Source organism: Phyllobates terribilis, unplaced genomic scaffold, assembly GCF_046119375.1.
Source record: "Phyllobates terribilis strain yellow unplaced genomic scaffold, ASM4611937v1 Scaffold_7__3_contigs__length_470593459, whole genome shotgun sequence".
NCBI lineage: Eukaryota > Metazoa > Chordata > Amphibia > Anura > Dendrobatidae > Phyllobates > Phyllobates terribilis.
In genome coordinates, this window is record NW_027362767.1 from 160,086,063 (window position 1) to 160,095,996 (window position 9,934).

The 9,934-nt window shown below is 63.0% G+C and overlaps 1 long non-coding RNA gene across 1 annotated transcript in view; it reads left to right on the forward strand.

The window, feature by feature from the left end:
* LOC141153003 (uncharacterized) overlaps positions 1-9,732 on the forward strand; it is a 34,969-nt gene extending 25,237 nt beyond the window's left edge. Inside the window, exon 3 of the long non-coding RNA XR_012247213.1 lies at positions 7,347-9,732. This is a non-coding gene — a long non-coding RNA (uncharacterized lncRNA). The remainder of the gene's footprint in view (positions 1-7,346) is intronic.
* The last annotated feature ends 202 nt before the right edge of the window (positions 9,733-9,934 follow it).

Sequence of the window (9,934 nt, forward strand, 5' to 3'; positions counted from 1 at the left end):
TTGTCCCGCCTGGCCAGCTGGGACGCGGCTGCTGGTGGTGGTGTCGTCTCCCCTGGCCAGCTGGGACGCGGCTGCTGGTGGTAGTGTCGTCCCGCCTGCCCAGCTGGGACGCGGCTGCTGGTGGTGGTGTCGTCCCGCCTGGCCAGCTGGGACGCGGCTGCTGGTGGTGGTGTCGTCCCCCCTGGCCAGCTGGGAAGCGGCTGCTGGTGGTGGTGTCTTCCCCCCTGGCTAGCTGGGACGCGGCTGCTGGTGGTGGTGTCCCCCCTGGCCAGCTGGGATGCGGCTGCTGGTGGTAGTGTCCCCCCTGGCCCGTTGGGACGCGGCTGCTGGTGGTATCGTCCCGCCTGGCCAGCTGGGACGCGGCTGCTGGTGGTGGTGTTGTCCCCCCTGGCCAGCTGGGACGCGGCTGCTGATGGTGGTGGCCAGCTGGGACGCGACTGCTGGTGGTGGTGTCCCCCCTGGCCAGCTGGGACGCGGCTGCTGGTGGTGGTGTCCCCCCTGGCCAGCTGGGACGCGGCTGCTGGTGGTGGTGTCTCCCCTGGGCCGCTGGGACGCGGCTGCTGGTGGTGGTGTCGTCCCCCCTGGCCAGCTAGGACGCGGCTACTGGTGGTGGTGTCCCCCCTGGCCAGCTGGGACGCGACTGCTGGTGGTGGTGTCCCCCCTGGCCAGCTGGGACGCGACTGCTGGTGGTGGTGTCCCCGCTGGCCAGCTGGCACGCGGCTGCTGGTGGTGGTGTCCCCCCTGGCCAGCTGGGACGCGGCAGCTGGTGGTGGTGTCGTCCCCCCTGGCCAGCTGGGACGCGGCTGCTGGTGGTGGTGTCGTCCCCCCTGGCCAGCTAGGACGCGGCTGCTGGTGGTGGTGTCCCCCCTGGCCAGCTGGGACGCGGCTGCTGGTGGTGGTGTCGTCCCCCCTGGCCAGCTGGTTCGCGGCTGCTGGTGGTGGTGTCGTCCCCCCTGGCCAGCTAGGACGCGGCTGCTGGTGGTAGTGTCCCCCCTGGCCCGTTGGGACGCGGCTGCTGGTGGTGTCGTCCCGCCTGGCCAGCTGGGACGCGGCTGCTGGTGGTGGTGTCGTCCCCTCTGGCCAGCTAGGACGCGGCTGCTGGTGGTGGTGCCGTCCCCCCTGGCCAACTGGGACGCGGCTGCTGGTGGTGTTGTCGTCCCCCCTGGCCAGCTGGGACGCGGCTGCTGGTTGTGTTGCTGCCCCCCCCTGGCCCGCTGGGACAGGGCTGCTGGTGGTGGTGTCGCCCCCCCCTGGCCCGCTGGGACCCGGCTGCTGGTGGTTGTCGACCCCCCGCCCCCTGGCCAGCTGGGACGCGGCTGCTGGTGGTGGTGTCGTCCCCCCTGGCCAGCTGGGACGCGGCTGCTGGTGGTGGTGTCGTCCCCTCTGGCCAGCTGGGATGCGGCTGCTGGTGGTGGTGTCGTCCCCCCTGGCCCGCTGGGACGCGGCTGCTGGTGGTGGTGTCTTCCCTCCCCCTCCTGGCCAGCTGGGACTTTGCTCCTGGTGGTGGTTTTGCTCCCCCTGGCCAGCTGGTACGCGGCTGTTGGTGGTGATGTCGTCCCGCCTGGCCAGCTGGGAGGCGGCTGCTGGTGGTGGTGTCGTCCCGCCTGGCCAGCTGGGACGCGGCTGCTGGTGGTGGTGTCCCCCCTGGCCAGCTGGGACGCGGCTGCTGGTGGTGGTGTCCCCCCTGGCCAGCTGGGACGCGGCTGCTGGTGGTGGTGTCGTCCCCTAGCCTGCTGGGACGCGGCTGCTGGTGGTGGTGTCGTCCCCGCTTTCCTGCTGGGACGCGGCTGCTGGTGGTGGTGTCGTCCCCCCTGGCCAGCTGGGACTCGGCTGCTGGTGGTGGTGTCGTCCCCCCTGGCCAGCTGGGACGCAGCTGCTGGTGGTAGTGTCCCCCCTGGCCCGTTGGGACGCGGCTGCTGGTGGTATCGTCCCGCCTGGCCAGCTGGGATGCGGCTGCTGGTGGTGGTGTCGCCCCCCCTGGCCAGCGGGTACAGACACCTGAATGCCCGCACCTCTGACAGTGGGAGTGACCCAGGGTCTAAAAAATGGCAAAGTCCCTTCATTTTGAGTAAATCCGGTTACTTAGCAGAACATAGTACAGATGTTAACCGGATGTACCCAAAGTTTATTCACCCTAATCACGTTACTTAGCAGAACATGGTACAGATGTTAACCGGATGTACCCAAAGTTTATTGACCCCCACTCCGGACACCTGGATGCCCGCACCCCCTATTCCGGACACCTGGATGCCCGCACCTCTGACAGTGGGAGTGACCAGGGTCTAAAAAACGACAAAGTCCCTTCATTTTGAGTAATTCCGGTTAAGTAATATAATGCAACCCGGCTATCCTCTTCTTCCTTGGTTTGAGTATATATGTATATGTGTGTATGTGTATGGCGTGAGCCAGCAGAGGCCGTCTCCCACCTGGCCGGCTGGGACGCGACTGCTGGTGGTGGTGTCCCCCCTGGCCAGCTGGGACGCGGCTGCTGGTGGTGGTGTCCCCCCTGCCCAGCTGGGACGCGGCTGCTGGTGGTGGTGTCGTCCTCCCTGGCCCGCTGGGACACGGCTGCTGGTGGTGGTGTGTCCCCCCCTCCCCCCCCTCCCTGTCCAGCTGGGACGCGACATCTGGAGGTGGTGTGTCCCCCCCCTCCCTGTCCAGCTGGGACGCGGCTGCTGGTGGATGTGTCGCCCCACCTGACCAGCTGGGACGCGGCTGCTAGTGATGTCCCCATTGGCCAGCTGGGATGCGGCTGCTGGTGGTGATGTTGTCCCGCCTGGCCAGCTGGGACGCGGCTGCTGGTGGTGGTGTCGTCTCCCCTGGCCAGCTGGGACGCGGCTGCTGGTGGTGGTGTCGTCCCGCCTGCCCAGCTGGGACGCGGCTGCTGGTGGTGGTGTCGTCCCGCCTGGCCAGCTGGAACGCGGCTGCTGGTGGTGGTGTCGTCCCCCCTGGCCAGCTGGGAAGCGGCTGCTGGTGGTGGTGTCTTCCCCCCTGGCTAGCTGGGACGCGGCTGCTGGTGGTGGTGTCCCCCCTGGCCAGCTGGGATGCGGCTGCTGGTGGTAGTGTCCCCCCTGGCCCGTTGGGACGCGGCTGCTGGTGGTATCGTCCCGCCTGGCCAGCTGGGACGCGGCTGCTGGTGGTGGTGTTGTCCCCCCTGGCCAGCTGGGACGCGGCTGCTGGTGGTGGTGTTGTCCCCCCTGGCCAGCTGGGACGCGGCTGCTGGTGGTGGTGTCCCCCCTGGCCAGCTGGGACGCGACTGCTGGTGGTGGTGTCCCCCCTGGCCACCTGGGACGCGGCTGCTGGTGGTGGTGTCCCCCCTGGCCAGCTGGGACGCGGCTGCTGGTGGTGGTGTCTCCCCTGGGCCGCTGGGACGCGGCTGCTGGTGGTGGTGTCGTCCCCCCTGGCCAGCTAGGACGCGGCTACTGGTGGTGGTGTCCCCCCTGGCCAGCTGGGACGCGACTGCTGGTGGTGGTGTCCCCCCTGGCCAGCTGGGACGCGACTGCTGGTGGTGGTGTCCCCCCTGGCCAGCTGGCACGCGGCTGCTGGTGGTGGTGTCCCCCCTGGCCAGCTGGGACGCGGCTGCTGGTGGTGGTGTCGTCCCCCCTGGCCAGCTGGGACGCGGCTGCTGGTGGTGGTGTCGTCCCCCCTGGCCAGCTGGGACGCGGCTGCTGGTGGTGGTGTCATCCCCCCTGGCCAGCTAGGACGCGGCTGCTGGTGGTGTTGTCGTCCCCCCTGGCCAGCTGGGACGCGGCTGCTGGTTGTGTTGCTGCCCCCCCCTGGCCCGCTGGGACAGGGCTGCTGGTGGTGGTGTCGCCCCCCCCTGGCCCGCTGGGACCCGGCTGCTGGTGGTTGTCGACCCCCCGCCCCCTGGCCAGCTGGGACGCGACTGCTGGTGGTGGTGTCCCCCCTGGCCAGCTGGCACGCGGCTGCTGGTGGTGGTGTCCCCCCTGGCCAGCTGGGACGCGGCTGCTGGTGGTGGTGTCGTCCCCCCTGGCCAGCTGGGACGCGGCTGCTGGTGGTGGTGTCGTCCCCCCTGGCCAGCTGGGACGCGGCTGCTGGTGGTGGTGTCGTCCCCCCTGGCCAGCTAGGACGCGGCTGCTGGTGGTGTTGTCGTCCCCCCTGGCCAGCTGGGACGCGGCTGCTGGTTGTGTTGCTGCCCCCCCCTGGCCCGCTGGGACAGGGCTGCTGGTGGTGGTGTCGCCCCCCCCTGGCCCGCTGGGACCCGGCTGCTGGTGGTTGTCGACCCCCCGCCCCCTGGCCAGCTGGGACGCGGCTGCTGGTGGTGGTGTCGTCCCCCCTGGCCAGCTGGGACGCGGCTGCTGGTGGTGGTGTCGTCCCCTCTGGCCAGCTGGGATGCGGCTGCTGGTGGTGGTGTCGTCCCCCCTGGCCCGCTGGGACGCGGCTGCTGGTGGTGGTGTCTTCCCTCCCCCTCCTGGCCAGCTGGGACTTTGCTCCTGGTGGTGGTTTTGCTCCCCCTGGCCAGCTGGTACGCGGCTGTTGGTGGTGATGTCGTCCCGCCTGGCCAGCTGGGAGGCGGCTGCTGGTGGTGGTGTCGTCCCGCCTGGCCAGCTGGGACGCGGCTGCTGGTGGTGGTGTCCCCCCTGGCCAGCTGGGACGCGGCTGCTGGTGGTGGTGTCCCCCCTGGCCAGCTGGGACGCGGCTGCTGGTGGTGGTGTCGTCCCCTAGCCTGCTGGGACGCGGCTGCTGGTGGTGGTGTCGCCCCCCCTGGCCAGCTGGGACGCGGCTGCTGGTGGAGGTGTCGTCCCACCTGACCAGCTGGGACGCGGCTGCTGGTGATGTCCCCATTGGCCAGCTGGGATGCGGCTGCTGGTGGTGATGTTGTCCCGCCTGGCCAGCTGGGAGGCGGCTGCTGGTGGTGGTGTCGTCCCGCCTGGCCAGCTGGGACGCGGCTGCTGGTGGTGGTATCGTCCCGCCTAGCCAGCTGGGACGCGGCTGCTGGTGGAGGTGTCGTCCCACCTGACCAGCTGGGACGCGGCTGCTGGTGATGTCCCCATTGGCCAGCTGGGATGCGGCTGCTGGTGGTGGTATCGTCCCGCCTAGCCAGCTGGGACGCGGCTGCTGGTGGTGGTATCGTCCCGCCTAGCCAGCTGGGAAGCGGCTGCTGGTGGATGTGTCGCCCCACCTGACCAGCTGGGACGCGGCTGCTAGTGATGTCCCCATTGGCCAGCTGGGATGCGGCTGCTGGTGGTGATGTTGTCCCGCCTGGCCAGCTGGGACGCGGCTGCTGGTGGTGGTGTCGTCTCCCCTGGCCAGCTGGGACGCGGCTGCTGGTGGTGGTGTCGTCCCGCCTGCCCAGCTGGGACGCGGCTGCTGGTGGTGGTGTCGTCCCGCCTGGCCAGCTGGGACGCGGCTGCTGGTGGTGGTGTCATCCCCGCTGTCCTGCTGGGACGCGGCTGCTGGTGGTGGTGTCGTCCCCCCTGGCCAGCTGGGACGCGGCTGCTGGTGGTGGTGTCGTCCCCCCTGGCCAGCTGGGACGCAGCTGCTGGTGGTAGTGTCCCCCCTGGCCCGTTGGGACGCGGCTGCTGGTGGTATCGTCCCGCCTGGCCAGCTGGGATGCGGCTGCTGGTGGTGGTGTCGCCCCCCCTGGCCAGCGGGTACAGACACCTGAATGCCCGCACCTCTGACAGTGGGAGTGACCCAGGGTCTAAAAAATGGCAAAGTCCCTTCATTTTGAGTAAATCCGGTTACTTAGCAGAACATAGTACAGATGTTAACCGGATGTACCCAAAGTTTATTGACCCTAATCCCGTTACTTAGCAGAACATGGTGCAGATGTTAACCGGATGTACCCAAAGTTTATTGACCCTAATCCCGTTACTTAGCCGAACATGGTGCAGATGTTAACCGGATGTACCCAAAGTTTATTGACCCTAATCCCGTTACTTAGCCGAACATGGTGCAGATGTTAACCGGATGTACCCAAAGTTTATTGACCCCACTCCGGACACCTGGATGCCCGCACCCCCTATTCCGGACACCTGGATGCCCGCACCTCTGACAGTGGGAGTGACCCAGGGTCTAAAAAATGACAAAGTCCCTTCATTTTGAGTAATTCCGGTTAAGTAATATAATGCAACCCGGCTACCCTCTTCTTCCTTGGTTTGAGTATATATGTATATGTGTGTATGTGTATGGCGTGAGCCAGCAGAGACCGTCTCCCACCTGGCCGGCTGGGACGCGGCTGCTGGTGGTGGTGTCGTCCTCCCTGGCCCGCTGGGACGCGGCTGCTGGTGGTGGTGTCCCCCCCCCCCCCCTCCCTGTCCAGCTGGGACGCGGCTGCTGGTGGTGGTGTCGTCCTCCCTGGCCAGCGGGGACGCGGCTGCTGGTGGTGGTGTCCCCCCTGGCCAGCTGGAACGCGGCTGCTGGTGGTGGTGTCGTCCCCCCTGGCCAGCTGGAACGCGGCTGCTTGTGGTGTTGTCGTCCCCCCTGGCCAGCTGGGATGTGGCTGCTGGTGGTGGTGTCGTCCCCTCTGGCCAGCTGGGACGCGGCTGCTGGTGGTGGTGTCGTCCCGCCTGTCCAGCTGGGACGCGGCTGCTGGTGGTGGTGTCGTCCCGCCTGGACAGCTGGGACGCGGGTGGTGGCGTCGTCCCCTCTGGCCAGCTGGGACGCGGCTGCTGGTAGTGGTGTCGTCCCCCCTGGCCAGCTGGAACGCGGCTGCTTGTGGTGGTGTCGTCCCCCCTGTCCAGCGGGGACGCGGCTGCTGGTGGTGGTGTCGCCCCCCCTGGCCAGCGGGGACGCGGCTGCTGGTGGTGGTGTCCCCCCTGGCCAGGTGGGACGCTTCTGCTGGTGATGGTTTGTGTTAAAGGGGCTTCTGAGACACTTTCGCCCGGGGCCCAGAAAAACCTGGAGCCGGCCCTGAGGGTGAGAGTCTGTCGCCTTATCTCATATTTTTGTTTTTTTAACACAGCTGTAATGTACACAGGGACATGTTAGTGTATAATCCTACAATAAGGTCATATGTTACGTGTCCTATGGGCTATGGTGAAGGCAGCAGAAATCTGTAAAACCAGGGTTCCCTGTGGTGTATAATGCAGATGAGGGACACGGTCATTAATCCCCCTGACTGGAGAGAGACCTCTTTATAAAATGCATCCTAGCTGAATATAGCACCTTATCTCAGACGGAGCCCCCCAACGCCAGGCTGTGTGGGAACAATCTCAGAGTTGGGTAGTTCTGTCACTGTATGTGAAATCTGTGTAAAATATATATATATATATATATATATATATATACTGATAATGTATGTAAAGCTCTGCGGAATATGTTAGCGCTATATAGAAATAATCGATTATTATTATTACTATATAATTGCCTTGTGCTTCCAGTTCCGTAACCGAAATCCCACGTCGCTGAACCAATCCCGGCCGGCCAGAACCAATCAAGGACAGGCGCAGTCCAGCCGCAAATTGCCGCGGGAATTGAACCATGCTCACCGGAAGTGGAACCCATCCGCCGCCAGAAGCCGCCTGGACCCGCCATCGCTAGGACCCCTTCCCCCATTCCCCTTCGCCCGACATCGCCACTGCACTGCCTGCAGCCACCTCCGTGCACAGGCCGCAAGCCGCGGTCTTTCCTAGAGGCTGTGGCTGCACGGAGGTGGGTGCAGACGGCGCTGCAGCAATGTAGGGTGAGGGGACACATATATACACACCGCATGTATATATACACACACACACACTCACTCAGAGATCACATGACTGTGACATCACCAAAGGCCCTTGAGCAGGTATAGACCGCAGCTCCCCTGCTCTGCCCCTCTCTTCCCCCGCTTTATCCCCTCTCTGCCCCGATGTCCCCTCCTGTGCTCCACTGACTCCTCTGCTGTCCGCCGCTGTGCTCCACTCACCCCCCCTCCTCTACTTGCTCTGCTTCACTGACCCCTTCTCTGCTCTACTGTGCTCTGCTCCGCTGACCCCTTCTCTGCTCTGCTGACCTTCTCTGTTCCGCTATTCCTACTGTGCGCCACTGACCCTTCTCTGCTTCGCTATCCCCCACTTTGCTCCGCTGTCCCCTTTTCTGCTCCGCTGTCCCCCTCTGTGGTCTGCTAACCCCTCCTCTGGTGTCCCCCGCTATGCTCCACTGACCCTTTCTCTACTCTGCTGTCCCCCACTATGCTCTGCTGTCTCCCATTATGCTCTGCTTACCCCTTCTCTGCAGTCTCCCGCTGTGCTCCACTGACCCTTCTCTGCTAACCCCCGCTGTACTCTGCTGAACCCTTCCCTGCTTTGCTGTCCCCCACTCTGCTCCGCTGACCCCTTCTCTGCTCTAATGTCCCCTGCTGTGCTCCGCTGTACCCTGCTTTGCTTGCTATGCTCCACTGACCCCTTCTCTGCTCTTCTGTTCCCCGCTGTGCTCCACTGACCCCTTCTCTGCTCTAATATCCCCACTGTGCTCCGCTGTATCCTGCTTTGCTTGCTATGCTCCACTGACCCCTTCTCTGCTGTCCGCCGCTGTGCTCCACTGACCCCTTCTCTGCTCTAATATCCCCGCTGTGCTCCGCTGTATCCTGCTTTGCTTGCTATGCTCCACTGACCCCTTCTCTGCTGTCCGCCGCTGTGCTCCACTGACCCTTCTCTGCTGTCCCCCATTGTGCTCCGCTGTCCCCACTGTGCTCTACTGTCTCCCACTGTCCCCCCGCTGTCTCGCTCTCTGCTACTACCCTCACTCTGCTCTACCCGCTCACGCCTACTCTGCCCGCTCTCACCCGCTGCATAAGAGCCAGCACGTGGGATGGAGGGCAGAAAGCGAACACTGCGGGGGCAGATCCAGCACGGGGGGGCAGTGACCCAGGGTCTAAAAAACGACAAACTCCCTTCATTTTGAGTAAATGCGGTTAAGTAGTAGCATATAGTGCAGATGTTCACCGGATTGGGGAAGAATGGACTTCGGTTACCGCCTGCACTATATGCTACAAATTAACTGGATTTACCCAGTTTAGGGAAAATGGAATTTGGGTAAATCTGGTTAACTATGGCCTGTGATTGGCTGAGGCAGTCACATTTTCTGGTCAGTACACCCCAGCAGCAGCCTCTATATACAGCCCAGCAGCAGCCTCTATATACAGCCCAGCAGCAGCCTCTATATACAGCCCAGCAGCAGCCTCTATATACAGCCCAGCAGCCTCTATATACACCCCAGCAGCCTCTATATACACCCCAGCAGCCTCTATATACAGCCCAGCAGCAGCCTCTATATACAGCCCAGCAGCAGCCTCTATATACAGCCCAGCAGCAGCCTCTATATACAGCCCAGCAGCCTCTATATACAGCCCAGCAGCCTCTATATACACCCCAGCAGCCTCTATATACACCCCAGCAGCTTCTATATACACGCCAGCAGCAGCAGCCTCTATATATACTCCAGCAGCCTCTATATACAGCCCAGCAGCCTACATGCATATTCTAGAATACCCGATGCGTTAGAATCGGGCCACCATCTAATATATATATATAATTTATTTTTTTCTATTTAGGTAACCAAGCGTTGGAGACTTCAATAACTCCTTTAGATGTTTATTGGCAAAAAAAAGGGGCTTGAGATTTCCAAATATGGATGTCATGTCTGGATGGCATTTGTGCTAGATTGACAGAGTTATGAATAAATGACAAGGCTCATTCATGCAGAATTTCCTTCCTTTGTTTTTACAAAAGTACATATATGAATTTTATTTATTTTTTTGTGCTAAATGTTTGTGCCCTCTGCCTCATTACTTTTTCCAGTAAATAAAATGTTTTAAATAAAAGTTTGAGATGGTTTTGTTTGCTTCTCTGGTATAGTGCTGGGGTAGTGTTAATAGAAAATATTTCTCCATATTCAGCATCTGAATGTATCTATTCCTGCTGATAATGCATCTTGGAGGCTGCTGCAACATGCATTATTGTTAGGAAGATGCACGATCCTGGATACCGATGCT